General features: G+C 33.7%; 1 protein-coding gene across 16 annotated transcripts in view; it reads left to right on the plus strand.

The window, feature by feature from the left end:
- PLPPR5 (phospholipid phosphatase related 5) overlaps positions 1-16,235 on the plus strand; it is a 413,822-nt gene that overhangs the window by 152,252 nt on the left and 245,335 nt on the right. The window contains exon 7 of one of the 16 annotated variants that reach the window (XR_013159279.1): positions 4,932-5,193. The exons of the other annotated variants lie outside the window; for them this stretch is intronic. The gene's annotated coding sequence lies outside the window, so the exon portion shown is untranslated. Of the gene's footprint in view, positions 1-4,931; positions 5,194-16,235 lie in introns of those variants that run through there. 16 annotated transcript variants of the gene reach the window in all.

Raw genomic sequence — 16,235 nt, forward strand, 5'->3', positions numbered from 1 at the left:
TCATAGATTTTTAAAAAATATATAGTTACACATTTATATTTACTGAGCACTTTCTATCTAAAAGACATTGTTTTGGGTTCTGGGATTCAATGACGATCAAAATAAATAATTTCCTCATGGAGAGATATTACATTTTACATTTTAATGAGCTACAGCGACAACTAACAAATAAATGAGTAGGATGTTTAGGGATTCAAATGTGGTTAAGTTGTTATGGGACGGGAGAAAGCAGGGTATGTGGATAGGGTCTGCCCATGGCAGGCAGCCTCACAATATTCACTATAATTTTGCCACTTAATTATAATCATTGTTAATATTTTAGAAACCAACCTACTATGAATTGTATTTTTTAGATTTATTTTGCTTTTTATCTATTACTACAGTGGCATAATTTAAAAGGTCAAAACATGCCAAAAAAGATAAAAACATAAAATTGGGGACAGTTGCTAAATTATCTGTGGAGTAAATCCAGGAAAAGAGGCTACTAATTCTGTATTCCCCTCTCCAGAAATGACATTTTTAACTGTGTTTCACAAAAATAATCTGTGTATACTGCTGTCTTGATTCATAAATTTTAGATGCTAGCTATTGATTTCCTTTTAAGAGGGTGGAGATTTTATTGTTTACATCCCTTACCACTTTCTTCCCCTCCACATTTCTAAATAGATGAAGCACAGTTTTTGGCAATTCAAAGAACAATGTTTTCCTTATTATTATAAATGTTATTAAAGTAGAGTATTATGTGTACATTTCCTTTATTTAACAACTTTTAGCTGTTCTTGGCATTAATAATGGCTTCATTATCTTATTTCCCTTAAATCTACAGCCACTCTATACACACAGTTTATTACCTCTGTTAAATATTTCTCAGTAATTTTCTGCATAATCACTCTGACTTCCTCTTCTGTCTCTGTCTTCCACTTTTAAGGGCATGTGATTATTTTTGGCCCACGTGTATAATCCAGGATCTCCTTATTTTAAACTTAGCAGATTTGCAACTGTAATTATCCTATGCCATATATGGTTACATATTGACAGGTTCCAGGGACTAGGACATGGACATATCTGAGTGTCCATTATTCTGCCTATCACAGGACATGTAAAATATGTTGATGCCTTCATCCTACAAGCACAGCTGATTAATTGATTGGTTATGTGTAGAAATCCAGGTTGAAAATGATTCATCCATAATTTAGAAAGCAGTACTTCATTTTCTTCCTGCTTACAAAATTGTTCTTTAGTATTCAGATGACATTCTGAGTCTCAAGAAGCTTTCAGGAATTCTTTGTTATGTTGGTGTTACAAAACGTTATACTATGTGACTTGGTTTAGATCTCTTCAATTTATTGTTCTGGGCACTTGTGTGCAGTCTTTCTACTCTGAAGATACTTAACTTTAAATTCTGATTTTTCTTTATGCTGATTATTTGTTTGGTAAATCTTCATCTTAATTTTTTCTATTTTCTCTACTTGGAGCTTTTATGGTTCAGATGTTCAACTTCCTGTACTCATACATATAAAACATAGGAGAAACATCACACACACAGACATGCACGCATACCCAAGGTGATAAATATTATATACAGACGTGTGTGTGTGTGTGTATATATATATATGCATAGAGAGATGAATTATGCTTATGCTTATATTAAATATAAAAAAGAAATAATATATATGTATATATATATTTATGTGTGCATATATAATTTATCTGCTATTGTCCATTTGTCCATTCCTTTATCTTACTTTCTGGAAAATTTACTCAATTTTATCTTCCAACATTCTCACTGAGTTTTTTAAGATTTTAGTTATAACATTTTTAATTTATAAGAAATAATCTGTTTAATTGTGTTGTTGTTGCTGTTGTTTTTTTTTGGTCTCATTCTTTATTAGCTATACGGGTACAATATTTTCACTTTGGCTAAAATAGTTTATTTGAAGTTTTCCTCTTCTTCCTGCATTGTCTCTGCTTTTTAAAAAATTTTTCTTTATGTCTTTGTGGGTTATTTGCCCTTCTCTTTCATATTCTTTCCAATATTTAGTGATATTGAAATATCCATTGCATATAAGAATAAGTTACAAAAGGTTTGTTGAAAATTTTGGATGTGGGATCAGATTGCTAATTATGTTAGGGCACAAATTGGGAAATTATATTTGTGGATTATTAATTGCAAGTGGCTCTATGGCTAAACTAAATGTATAATCACTAATATCCACTGGATTCATAAGCAATAAATAAGGACCAGAAGTCACAGCTCTCCCATTCTATTTTTTTATCATATTGCAGGACTTCCTTAGATTATTCAAAGTACTTATCATAAATGCAGGTTGATGGGTGTTTATCGAAATAGCGTTGTGCAAATTTGACTCAAGAGATGTGAGATCAGCTTGAGAGCCATGACTGGTCTGGTTTCCTCAGATCTCCCTTTTACTTTCCCTTCATGAGTTTAGCAGATGTCTGCTTTTAGACAGTAGCCTGAAGGAGAAATTGTCTGAAGAATAAAAATATCAGCAAAGAGAAGATGCTTTTTAACTTCCTCATTGTGACATTTAAAATAAAAACATTCCAGTTTTTATTTTCCTTATAAATCATTTTATTACTTTCCATTACATTATTAAACTTATAAAGATTTTCCTTTTTGATTTTTAGGTTATATTTTACTATTTTATTCAAATATTTTCACTCCAGTATTATTAATTAAGGTCATTAATACTTGAATAATTATCATTAGTTTGTGAAAAATATCTATGGCTAACTCTAAATTCTATTGAGAATTAACCAGGAAAAGAAATCTCCCCTCTGCTTTCTCTTGGTCTATTAAACAATGTTACTAAATGCCTATCCAACACAGCACATAAATAAATTTTGAGCACACCAAAAGATTTAGAAGTCAAATCTTGTTACAGTAAGAATTGTTTAATGAGCAAGTTTTTAATAACTGTATTCTAATTTTTAAATATTGCCACATAAAATGAGATGAGAATAAAAGGTTACTTGTGAAAGTGGTCTATAAAGGCATCATGGAAAAGTATTACTTAACATCTACATCTTGAAGGATCTTCTTACATCCCTTGAAGGCTGATCTGTTTTGGAAAGAGAGCAAAAAAAGTCATTCTGGCCAGTTTGAGCAACCGAAAATGATACCAGAAGAAGAAACATTTACGAACTATGGAGATAGAAGAGAAGAGAATAATCCAAGTGGTTTATTAAAAGCTCCTGTTGGGGAAGAATGGATCTAAGATTGGATGGTTTATGCAGTATTGTTCTTTAATGGAACTTCAGTTTCTGTCTGAAAGACAAGAGGAACCGTTATATTTTTTAAAAGTAAAAGTAACTTTAGGGGTGAGATTTTTTTCAAATTAAATTGGTGGTGAAATTCTAGATAAATTTCATCAAAAGTAAAGGCATAGCAATAAATATTTTTAATCAGACTTTTGAGGTAATGACATCCTGAAGTAGTTGCGTAGCATTCTCTATAAAGAGGAAATGGCAGTGTAAGGTGTTGTTTCTAAAAGGGAATCACCAACAGTCTCTCAATAATTAAATATATAGAAAAAGTGATGGTTTAGTTAAAATAATTTCAAAAATTAAAACTCATGGAAATTACTTTAAATTATTTGTATTGTAAGAAATATTTTGGGTGTTAGATAGTATTCTAAACAATTCTGGGTGGTTTCTTGCTTCCCTTATAAAATCTTACTCTCTATTTAGAGTAGTATCTCTTGATTTTCTTCCTTTTTGTGACCACGCTTCTGACCTTTTCCAGAAAACGATCATTTTTTAAACAGCAACTTTTTGATTACCTGATACTAATTAACACCTTAATTAATACTATGTGTCCATTTGAATGAAATGCCCACGAAATTCCTATTCTTCCCTGTAATTTAAAAATGTATCAAGTTGCAGTGTTCTGAATATTATATCATAGTCCCCAAATTGAGCATTGCATGTTTTATTATGTTTTAAATTAAATAATAGTAATTTAGAAGTCCTTATTTTCGCTACAATTTTCAACATGTGCCAATTTTTTCCCTATTTTCAACAGGACTAAAATTGCTACATAATATTAATTATTTGAGTTCTGAGTCCAGGTTTCTTTAGCCCCCCGTGCTCAGTAAGTACTTGTGGAATGAGCGTATGACTGTGCCAATAGGCCATGGAGAATGTAATTAGTGGGTTATAACCACTTCCAAAATCACCCCAAAGCAACATAAAGTGACCGGAACATCTACAAGGCATTGCACTAGGCACGGGGGGCAGGGTACAAGAAAATATGACTTTTTTCTTGGCAAGTGAAAAATTACAATGGACAGGGAGGAAAAACATATGCCAAAGATAGCCAATAACTATTTATGGCTTCCTGGGATATGAGGTCAGTATTTCATTTCGTGGCTTATGTTAAACCAACCTTTCCTAAAACTTAGCTTTAATTAAAATTGTCTCCATAAGTTTGCCAGATAAATCTTACATAATTAATTCTTCAAAATTGTCAGAATAGAGCTATCTGGAAGCAAAGAAATTAAATGAAGAAATGGAGTAATTTTGGTCAATAGACTAGTTTTTTTCATGTATTTGAATTTGCCTTATTATACACAGGTATTATACACAAGGTAAGTAGAATGCTACTGCCTCAAAAATTCAGCAAATTAAAGACATAACATTTTCTAACCTAGTTTACTATAAGATGGTAGAATATTTATATAACTCATATTCCACCTGACATTTTAAACTCAGTTCCTTCTCTAAAATTATTTGTGGCTTTTGTTGATTATTTACCTCTTCTCATGCTTCTTTTTATCTTTTGAGAACCAATGTTTCAGAAGTTATTTTTAAAGGAACAAAGAGCAGTGTTTTTGCCGTACACAGTACTCCTTCTATCAGACAATTTCGATTGCTTTGGTCACTGGGCAATTTACATTCCCCCCCTTCAGGTACCGTTCAGACTTCACAAAGATATCTTGCACAGCAGGCATATTGCTTTTTCATTCCTGAGACAACTTCAAACAACAGGCCTTCCAGCCAATCAGAACTCCTGGACTCAGTAATACCCTGCTGTGATTCTCATACCTATCACAAGAGGACTCCTAGGTTGACATTGCCAACTTTCCAAAAGAATAATAAAAATGGAAATGTTTACTGACTTTGGCCTTTTTCCTCTCTATAAGAATTGGCCAATTAAAAACAGGTGTAGAAAACACTTTCAAACAAAAGCTTTTCTTCACACTGATGAAAGCATAAGAGTCCACCTTCTACAGCTATTTCACCAAAGAAAGGCATCTGTCAAGTCCCATATTCGTGGCTCTATATATGTGTTCTGATGACTGGTTTTCACACTTGGTTCATTTATAAACAAACAAATGAACAAAAAGCCCAGCATTAACTTTAACTGAGGCGATTAGACAGTAGCACAGACATCAACAGGCAGGTGTGGTGGAGGGAGAGACCACTGAGCCAGAATGCACAACATCTCTGGGACACCTGGAGTCAGGTTTACTTAGCGGGTATTAGGTTCTGGAGTCAGATCCCTGAATTCAGTTTCATTTCTTAATAGAAGTGAAAGCTTAGGAAGTTCCTTTAACCTCCCTCTGATACTCAGGCTCCATACTTGTAAAAAGCTTAGATTTTATGGCGTACACTAACTTTCAAATTTTGCTTTAAAGGCTACTTCACAAGGCTGTTGTAAGGAACAAATAAGTTATATTATATAATGTAAAATGTATGTAGCACAATTCCTGATACATATTTGGGTCTCAATAATTTTTGTTGGTAACGTTTTTTTATTCATTTAATAAATGTCTATTGTACTCCTGCATGGGCAAGTACTTTTTGGTATCTCAAACTGAACAGTCCCTGTTCTCAGGGACCATGCAATCTCATACTGAGATAACCTCATAGCCCAGTTGTTTAGATGATAGAACCTATTGTGGTAGGCCCTGAAGTCATATTGTTTTTCTCTGATCTGGTCCCTTTGCCACAAATGATTGCAACAACAGTTGACAGTGGGATCCAATGTATTGGTAAGTTTATGGAGTTGGGGAATTTGGAAGTGTCCTGCTAGGCTCTCGAAATTCCCAAGCTCATGGCTTAATTAAGTAACTTACCACAATATAGTCTAGTGGCTTTATTGTAACAACAAAAATAATTAATGAAAGTAATTACAAATATAAATTCATACCCACTTGATTAGAATTACTGGGCATACTTATGAGAAAATAGAATCAGAAAGAAAGGAAAATAGAGTGAAAGAAAAGCTCACCAAATCCGGGGAAACCACAACGTCTGAGCGCACAGGCTGCGAAGTCCCTTGTTAACAGGCACTCAGAGCTGGACTGGTCACACGATCCCAGGCAGAGCGTCCTCTCCCTGCAGCTGGCCACCGAGGTCCCCTTTTATGGTGCACAGTAAACAGGCTACATGCACATGCATGATTTTAAAATATCAGGTGTATGACTTCAGTTCTTGGGAAAGAGGCCAGTTCTCCCAAGAAGTGAACAAACAAGAGCATTCCAAGGATGCCACACATAACCCCAAGGGAGGCGCCAGCTCCCCAGAGGAGTTATGGGGAGACCCAGTGACCTCCCAGTTCCTGGTTAACATCTTTATCTCAGCTTCCAAGGCCTTCACGTGGTTTCTACCTAGTGAGTCACTATGGGTTTGAAGGTGTTCTATTGATTAGTAAGAAGTGGAGTTCCTTATGCTAATAAAGGTTTTTTCATATAGCAACAAAGGAAAACAAGTTAGAGTTTCTTAGCAATACACTAAGCAGACAATTCTCACTAAAAATATCCCATGTCAGGAACTGACACTCAAAAAATGCAAATTGGACTGAAAAAAAATGCCTCAAGTGAGAACAGTAATATTCAGGAGTTAAGGGAACTATGGTCAACCACTTCCAAAAACATCAGAGCTATCTGATACGCCAGGAAAAAAGAAGCTTGAAAGTATAAGCTGCCTTGAAGTTTTTAGTTCCCAGTTCTATTTCTTTGGGAGATCCAACTGAACTTTATGCCCATGGGCTACATAAGAGAAGTATTTATCTTAATAGTCAATTTTCTCTTTTCACTTAAATATGTAGGAGTTAATTTCTGTTATTTAAAATTAAAGTGATTTATCTAAGACATATGATTTGTTATGAAGGAGTGAATTGATATTTAAAGACCTATAATTTAAGTCAATCTGACAGAGGATTTGTTGTTAATCATAATGACGAGAGGTGATAAAAGAAAAGATTCAGCCTGAAAGCTGAATCAAAACTGATAGGTAGTGCATGGTCAGTGTCCCGAACAGATTGGGTTGAATGTATCATTGCCTCCTCGACAGACTTAATCTCAGCCATTCTCCTCTACTGATTCCAGCCCCGAGCACCTTTAAGGAAGGCATTGTGGGACTTCCAATAATAGTAATTGTCAAAGCTCACTGATGCTCTAACTTGCAAGTTATATGTATTAGCAAATTAATAGAACCCTAAAAATCAATATACAGAATAGCATATTGCAATTCAAGGGGTCAATTTTTAATTAAGTGCAGCAACTTTTATTACTTTGGGGAATGAGCTAAACTATTTTGTGGTAAAATAATAGGACTACAGCCTTGTGTTATAAAATAGTGACTGAAAACATGGGAAGGGGCCCTATAATTAAATAGCTAAGCCCTAAAGGGTATTGTCTTAGATGTTTAAAGATATTTGTCTAAAATTATGAAATGAGATGACTTACTATTGATGTTAATTCAATTATTGCCTTTTAACTAAAAAAATTAGTCAATTATGTTCTAAAATTTTTAATATAGGAAGTATTGATTATCACTGGCAAGGCCCCAAATACTGAGTACCTTGGTGATGCCTAGAATAGTGTCTAATGTATTCTTTACATGGAATTCAGTGATGAATGCAGATTAATTACACTAATAAAATCCTGCTTTGTATAATTAACACATACTGAGTTCTGGGAAATGTTTGTCTGAATACCCGATAATATTTTAAATTAATGATATACACTAATAAACAAAAATAAAACACATAAATTATCTTCTGGCAATTCTGTAGTTATTTGTAAATGTCACTGATTTGATATTCTAATTTTAGTTAATAAAAAATTATCATCTTAAATAAGGTTTCCTGACTTCAGAATTCCTGAACGAGGGAAAAGATAGGATGAAGGTCCAATAGGAATGTCCCAGCAGTCCCTGAAGGAGATTACAGGCCAGGGACAGGGATGATGGACTCAAGCCAATCCTAGTGGCCCCCCTGAGTGGAAGTGATATTGTTGGGGGTCCAGGAGCACTAAGATAGCTAGAGTTTACTGTGCAAAGGAGAGAGAGCTACAAAAAGGCAAAGAGAGAGAGAGAAAAGAGAGAGAGCATGCTGCAGAAATCTGCATAAATATCTATTTTGCTGCTTCCATGAGCAAGTCCTCTTTGGGCATCTCAAACTGAACAGTTCTTGTGCTTAAGACCCTTACAATCAAATATAGAAGATAAATATATAGTCACATTTTTAAATGATAAGAATCCATAGTGGTACAACTTGGAAGCCATATTTGTATGTGAGTGAAGAAATTATCCAAAGTTAGGGAAAGGAGTATCTGAAAGAAGTATTGAAACAATTCCTATATCATACATAAGGTCATGAATAGTTTGTTTCCACTAGCCAGAATGAAAAAACATAGTAATTCAAGGGACATCAGGTGGAGTATTCAGAAAAATATTGCCCCAGTAGTTGGGAACATTAGTCTTACATGTAACGCTACTCTGTTCTTGACTAACAAGTTTAATCAAGCCTTGAAATAATCAAGCTGTTTCCAAACAGCTTAGCTTCCTCACAGAACAAAACTTAAGAATATTTATAGATATGCAAAAACATCCAATACCCCCAAAAGAAAAATTTACAATGTCTGGCATTCAATAAATAACTGCAAGCATGTAAATAAGCAGGAAAATGTGACCCATAATGAAAAGAAACATCAAAACAATCGAAGCCAACACAGAAATTACAAAGATGACAGAGCTAATGGACAAAAACACTAAAGCAGCTATAAATACATTTCAGGGGTTCAAAAAAGATAAAAGAAAATGTAAACATGTTAAGTAGAGAATGTAAGACATAGAAAATACTCAAATGGAAAACTTAGAGATGAAACCACCATGTTTTAGAAAAAAATAAACTTCAGCGGATTAGCAGAGATTAGACCTTGCAGAAGAAAAGATTGGCCATCTTAAAGACATAGTAAAAGAAACTATAGTTTCTAATCAAAATGAAATACACAGAAAAAAAACAATTTGTAATAATGAACAGAGTATCACTGAGATATGAGACAATTTTAAGCATCAAATATGCATGCAAATTAATTCCCCAAAAGGGTAATGGACAAAAAATATGTGAAAAAAATTAGATAAAAATTTTCAAGCTTTCATCTAAACTATAAGCCCTCAGATCCACAATGCTCAATAAATTCCAAGAACAAAACACACAAAAAAATATTCCAAAACATATTGTAATCAAATTGCTGAAAAGTATCAATAAAGGGAAAATCAGAAAAACAAACAATGGCAACAGTCTTTTACGGCAAACAATGTAAGTTGGAAAACAGTGAAGTAACTTCTTTAAAGAACAGAAAAGAAACAAAAGTCAACCTAAAATTTTATACCTAGGAAAATATTCTTTGAAAAGAGAAATCTAAAAAAAGATTTCTTCACACGTTAAAAAAAAAAAACTACTAAAAGAATTCATCACTAGAATTCCTTCATGCAGGATAAGGAATAAGATATGGTCAATAATGACCTTCAAGTGGAGGAATATGATATCAGATGGAAATCCAGACTGACACAAAGAAATGAAGCACACTCAATATGGTAGCAATGTGTATATTTGTAAAATATATTCTTCTATTCAAAATATGATTGGATGTTATAAGCAGAATAAATAGCAATGTATTTGGTTTAAAATATATGTAGAAGTAAAACAGATGGCAATTATAGCAGAAAGACTGATAGTTGAGAAATATAAGTATACTGTTTGAGTATTCTTCTACTAAGGATAAAGTGAAATGCTATTTTTTGATGGCACATTGTGATAAGTTAATGATGCATACTATAGACCTTAAAACACCTACAAAGATAAGCACCTACAAAGATAGAAAGAAAATGGAACAATTTTAAAAATGTACAATTAATCAAAAAAAAAAAACCAATAAGAGGTACTAGGGAACAAAAGACAAACAAGACAAACAAAAAACAAATAGTAAGATGGTAGATTTAAATCTAACCATCTCAACAATCACATTAAATATAATTGGCCTAACACCCCAGTTAAAAGACAGAGATTATTAGGTTGGATAACAAAAAAAAATGCAACTATATGGAGTCTGAAACAAATTAAATTAAAAAATAAAGAAAAAATAGGCTAATAGTAAAATGATGTGAAAAGATATAGCATGTCAAAACTAATCAAAAGACAGTTGGAGTGGTGGCCTTAATAAAAGCAAAATAAATTTCAGAGCAAGGAATATTACCAGTGAGAGGTCACTTAGTGATGAACCACAGTCAATTTATTCAGAGGACATAATTACAAATATTTATGCATCTAGTAACAAAGATGCAAAGCACATGTAAAAAAGACAGAACGGAACTTTATAGATAAATATACCATTAGAGCTGGAGATTTTAAAACTCCTTTATCAATAATCAACAGAACAAGTAGAAAGAGATCAGTAAAGACAGAGAAAATTTGAGTCACACATCAACCAATTTGACTTAAATGATATTTATAGAACACTCTATGCATATAATAGCAGAATACACAATCCTTTTAAGTGTGCATAGAACATTTATCAATAAAGATCATGCTCTAGCTCATAAAACAAATCTCAATGCATTTAAAAGAATTCAAAGAATAAAAACTGTGGTGCCTAACCACAATGGAATTAAATTAGCAATCAATAGAATAAAGATATATGGAAATCTACAAATATTTGGAAAGTAGTAACATATTTCTTAATAATCCATGAAATAAATAATAAATCAAAACAGAAATTAAAAAGAAATTTGAAATAACAGCAAACTAACCCTAAAGCAAGTAGAAGAAAAGACATAACAAAGACTGAAGCAGAAATAAATTAATTGAGAACAAAAAACAATAGAGAGAATCAATAAAACCAAAAGTTGATTCTTTGAGAAGATTAACAAGATTGGCAAACCCTTAGATAGACTAACAAAGTAAAAAAGAGAGAAGATGAAAATAAAATCAGAAATGGGAGGGTGATCACTATTATGCATCCTGAAGAAATAGAAAAAGCATACAGGATACGATGAACAGCTGTATGTCAATAAACTAGACAATTTAGAAAAAATGGACAGTTTTTTGAAACACATGAGCATCCCACACTGACTCAAGAAGAAATAGAAGGCTTCAACAAACCAATCACAATTAAACAGATTCAGTCATCAAAATCTTTCCTACAAAGAAAATCCCAGGGCCAGATGGCTTCACAGGGGACTTTTATCAAACATTACAAAAGGAACTAACATCAATCCTGTTCAAACACTTCAAAAAAATTTAAGAAAAGAAACACTACCTAACTCATTTTATGAAGATGACATCACTCTAATACCAAAAATCAGGTAAAGACACTACAAGAAAGGAAAACTGCTGGACAATCTCTCTAATGAATATAGGTGCAAAAATTATCAGTAAAGTACTTGCAAATCGAATCCAAAGGCACATTAAAAGAATTATGCACCATGACCAAGTAAGGTTCATTACAGGCATTCAAGGGTGTTTCAATATTAAAAAAAAAATCAATCAATGTAATACAACACATTAACAAATGGAAAGGAAATAATCACATGATATTCTTGATTGATACTGAAAAAATTCAACAAAATTCAACATTCTTTTCGGACAAAAACATTTCAAAAAGCAGGAATAGAAAAAACTTCTTCAATATAAAAGGGCATATATGAAAAAGGCATATATGAAAAAACCATACTCAGCATCATACTCAATGGTGAGAGACTGTAAGCCTTCCCTCTAAGATTGGGAACGAGTCAAAGATGCCCAATGTCACTACTATTATTCAATATTGTGCTAGGAGTTCTAGCTAGAGCAATCCGGCAAAAATAAATAAATAAATAAAAATAAATAAACATCCAGATTGAAAAAGAAGAATAAAACTTTCATTATTTACAGATGACATGATGCTGTATTTGGAAAATCCTGAGAAATCCATGACAAGCTACCTAAGCTAATAAACAAATTCAGCAAATTGGTGGGATATAAGATTAATGCTCAAATTAGTTATGTTTCTATACACTAGCATTGATCTGAGGAGGTGATTAAGAAAAATATTCCATTCACAATAGCAACTAATAGAACCAAGAATCTAGGAATAAACTTAGCCAAGGATGTAAAGGACCTTTACATAGAAAATAACAAAACATTGCTAAAAGAAATCAAAGAAGGCTTAAATAGGTGAAAGATACTTTGTGTTCATGGATAGGAAGGCTGAATATCATGAAGGTTTCAATTCTACCCAAATTGATCTACGGATTCAATGTAATACCAAACAAAATTCCAACAACCTACTTTGCAGATTTGGAAAAGCTAGTCACCAAATTTACTTGGAAGAGAAAGAAGACTCAAATTACCAAAAACATCCTAAAAAAGGATGAAGTGAGAGGACTTACACTGCCTGACTTTAAAGCTTATTATAAAACCACAGGGTCAAAACAGCATGGTACTGGCATAAAGATAAACATATTGATCAGTGAAATTGAATTAAGAGTTCAGAAATAGACTCCTAGATATACAGTCAATTGATTTTTTACAGGCTCTCAAATCCACTGACAGAAGAGTGTCTTCAATAAATGGGGCTCGGAGAACTGGATATTCATAGCTGAAGGAATGAAAGAGGACCCATAACTCACTCTCTATACAAAAATTAACTCAAAGTGGATCAAAGACCTAAATATAAGAGCCAGTACTATGAAATTTCTAGAAGAAAACATAGGGAAACTTCTCTAAGACCTAGTAATAGGAAGCAACTTCATAGACCTACCACCCAAAGCACAAACAGTGAGAGAAAAAAACAGTGAGAGATAAATGTGAACTCTTCAAAACCAAATGCTTCTGTGCCTCAAAAGACTTTGTCAAAAAGGTGAAGAGGCAGCAAACTTAGTGGGAGAAAATATTTGGAGACCATTTTCTGATAAGGGTTTGATATTAAGTATAGATAAGGAAATCCTACAAATGAATAACAAAAGAACAAACAACCTAATTATAAAATGGATATGAGTAGACTCTTTCTGAAGAGGAAATACAAATGGCTAAAAAGCACACGAAAAGATGTTCATCTTCATTGGCTATTAGGGAACTGCAGATCAAAACTACAATGAGCTATCATCTCACACCTATGAGAATGCCTTCCATTAAACAAACAGGAAACTATAATTGTTGGAGAGGATGTGAAGAAATTTGAACACTTATCCACTGTTGATGGAGATGTATAATGGTACAACTGCTATAGAAGACAGTTTGGAGTTTCCTCAGAAAACTAAATATCAGTTGCCCTACAACCTGGCAATTCTACTATGTGGTATATACCCAGAGGAGCTGAAAGCAATGACACAAACAGACATTAGTATATCAATGCTCATAGTAGCATTAGTCATAATTACTAAAAGATAGTAACAATCCAATGTCCACCAACAGAACAAGTGGATAAACAAATGTGGTATTTACCTATGTTGGAATATTAGGCAGCAGTAAGAAGGAATGAAATCTTGAAGTTAATGACGACATAGATGTACCTTGAGGACATAAGACTGAGTGAAATAAGATGGATACCAAAGGATAGATACTGTATGACTTCACTAATATGAACTCCCTAGAAATTGTGAACTTGGACTCTTAAAAGGTAGAATATTGAGGACCTGGAGACAGACAGAAGCTAGTGAGGGAGGAGTGGTCACCTAATATGTACAGACTTGTTAAGGGGGTTGATCTGAAGTGTATGGGAATGGATAGAGTTATTGGTAGTACGCTAGTGGGATTATAAGTAATAGTGTTGTACTGAAGGTGAATAAGATAGAATAGGGTTGTTTAAAGTCATGTATGTTACTGATTAGCACCACAAGTATAAATAAATTCTTGCATGAACTACATCAAAGGTATGACACATACAAAAACTTAATTATAAAGTGGTATGGGAAAAACTACCTATTGGGTACTATGGACTATATCTAACAGGAATATATCACTAGTACCACAATGATATTATAGGTAAAAAATTGGGGAGTAAGAGTTATCGAGTATTTGGGATAGATATGTCTGTTAATTTTCTCTTTGGAGCTATGAAAATTGTCTAAAATTGAGAGCGATGATGATTGTACAACAAAGTATAATACTTTGAGGATACTGTGGGTCACTGAATTGTTTATTTTGGATAGAGTATATGCTATGTGATATATCTCAATAAAATCTACAGCTTCAAAATAAATAAACAAGCAGAAAGATTCAAGCTGGAGAAAGTGTGGCGAGAGCAATATACCTATTCAATGCTGGAAGATGGCAGAATGTGCAGCCCCTATGGAGGGAGATGTAGTAGATCCACAGGAAGCTAAGTATAGGGTTGCCATATGATTAAGCAATCCAATTACTGGACATATAGTTGGAAGAACTGAAAACAAGGACTCAAATAGACATTTGCACATGGATGTTTATGGCAACATTATTCATGATACCCAATGAACGAAGTTGGCTTAAGGGTACATTGACTAAGAAGCAGAAAGGCAAACTATGGTGTAAATACATAGCAATGGAATTCCATGGGGCTCCATAAAGTAATGACATCATAAGGTATGCAACCAGGTGGATGAATCTGGAGGACCTATGTCAAGCAAAATAATCCAGAAACAAACGGATAGATTTTGATTGTTTCTTTTAGAAAATATTTATGAGAAAAGTAGGGCCTAGATTGTAAGCTATTACAGCAGTAACATTTATTCCTAATCCTTAAGTATTATCCTAAATTCTGAGATGTTGTGCTCCATATCTATAACCTGGTATTGCCCTGGAAGTTTGGGTACCCGTGTGACACCTAAGATGCAGAGTTTTGCAGCTCTGATAGTCAGCATTGCTCCACACAGCAACTGTTAAAGAAGCCAAAAAAGAGATCAGACTTGAATTAGAGATAAGAATGAAGCTGATCTGGTTGAGACTAAGGTAAATCAGAATATAGGGTAAAGAATGATAATGTCTGTATTTAAAACTTCACCTACTATGTCTGAAACCAAAGGAAGAGGTGTTCATTTATTTTGTCCAAAGCATAAATTTTCTGTAGCACACAATCTAACCTAATATGTTTGGCCAGTTCATTTAAACAGCCTAAACACATGGAGCCTAGAGTTGGGGATGAGATTTTGTAATTCTGTATAGCTTAATGTAATACACCGATATATTCCAGTATATGTTGAGCAAATAATTAAAAAGTATTGGGAAAGTCCTTGAGGGACTGGAGGAAAAATATGGAACTACTAAGCTTCTCCACCTAGGAAATTCCTGATACTCTCAACATTAGGGACTCCCAAGGTAATAGGCCAATTCCTCGATCTTGAGGCTTGCTCTTATGAAACATATTTCTGTAATGGAGAAGCTAAACCTACCTATCATTATGCCTAAGAGTCACTTCTAAAGAACCCATTTTGTTGCTCAGTTGTGTCCTCTCTCTCTTTCTTTCTCTCTCTCTAAGCCCAACTCTTCAACTAAACTTATTACCCTCTGCCCTACATTGGATATGACTTCCATGGGTGTAAATCTCCTGGGCAACATGAGACATATTCCCATGGCCCAGGCATCCTGGGATTGACAATACCTACCTGACCAAAAGGGGGAAAAGAAATGTAGCAAAATAAGGTATCAGTGGCTAAGAGATTTCAACTAGAGTGAAGAGGATATTCTGGAGGTTACTTTTGTGCAAGCTTCACTAGATATTGCTATGCTATGGTAAGCTAACCTTAAACTACAGCATTTCTGAAAATCTTAAAGAATACCCAGGGCTCTATCTGAAGCTCTATAAAAGTTTCACTCACTAAGTTCATTTTTCAGAAATGAAATAGGTGGTTCCTAAGCAAGATAAGCCCTGAAACCCAGGGGTACCATTCTCTCAAGAACATCAACTAGTTGCATCGCCCTGCCCCATAATGTTGATAACCCTGTTCAACATGAAGAATCTAGAACAGCC

Source organism: Tamandua tetradactyla, chromosome 11, assembly GCF_023851605.1.
Source record: "Tamandua tetradactyla isolate mTamTet1 chromosome 11, mTamTet1.pri, whole genome shotgun sequence".
Classification (NCBI taxonomy): domain Eukaryota; kingdom Metazoa; phylum Chordata; class Mammalia; order Pilosa; family Myrmecophagidae; genus Tamandua; species Tamandua tetradactyla.